This window comes from Cariama cristata, unplaced genomic scaffold (assembly GCF_000690535.1).
Source record: "Cariama cristata isolate BGI_N322 unplaced genomic scaffold, ASM69053v1 scaffold11780, whole genome shotgun sequence".
In the NCBI taxonomy this organism is placed as follows: Eukaryota; Metazoa; Chordata; class Aves; order Cariamiformes; family Cariamidae; genus Cariama; species Cariama cristata.
The window spans coordinates 24986-25623 of NW_009595340.1; positions in this window are offsets into that span (position 1 = coordinate 24986).

A 638-nucleotide genomic window follows, 5' to 3' on the forward strand; every position below is an offset into this window, starting at 1 on the left:
CGCCCTTCCTTCTTTTCTGATAGTATCTGCAGTGCGCACTAGGAATTGTCTAGACGCAAAAGCTGGCCTGAGCCCCGTCCCAGCAAACCTACTGCCTGAAACTTCTTCACCTTGCAAGGACCCAACCAGCGGGCGTAGGGTGGGGAAGAGCCACAGCGCCGACCTTCCCTGCGAGACAAATACATGGCCAGGTCCCCACGGCCTGCTGCTGGCCAGGGGTTGGGCGGGAGGGGGATGCCACTGTCGCATTTCCTCACCATCGCTTTTCTTTCAAACAATCAAAGCTTTTGTGTAGAGGTTTTGGGATTGCTTTTCCAATCCCTGCCACCTCCCCAGCCCCCCAGTTTCCACTTCCATCTTTTCACAGGCTGTAGAGCAGATGTCACAATACTTGCACGTTTTAAGTATGAATAACCCATCAGGATTCTGTAGATTATAACCAAAATGTTTTTCTTCCTTGCCTCTAGAATATTATCTCCATTACCAGCCCTGGAGATGGATGATCGGAGTAGCTGTTTTTGTTCTGCGTTGATTCTTCCAATCGCTAAACCTGATGTAATTTATTTATGACTACTATTAATCTCCTCCTAACATGAATTAAGGATGACTGGTGTTAACTGCAATGTTAACAGTCTTCG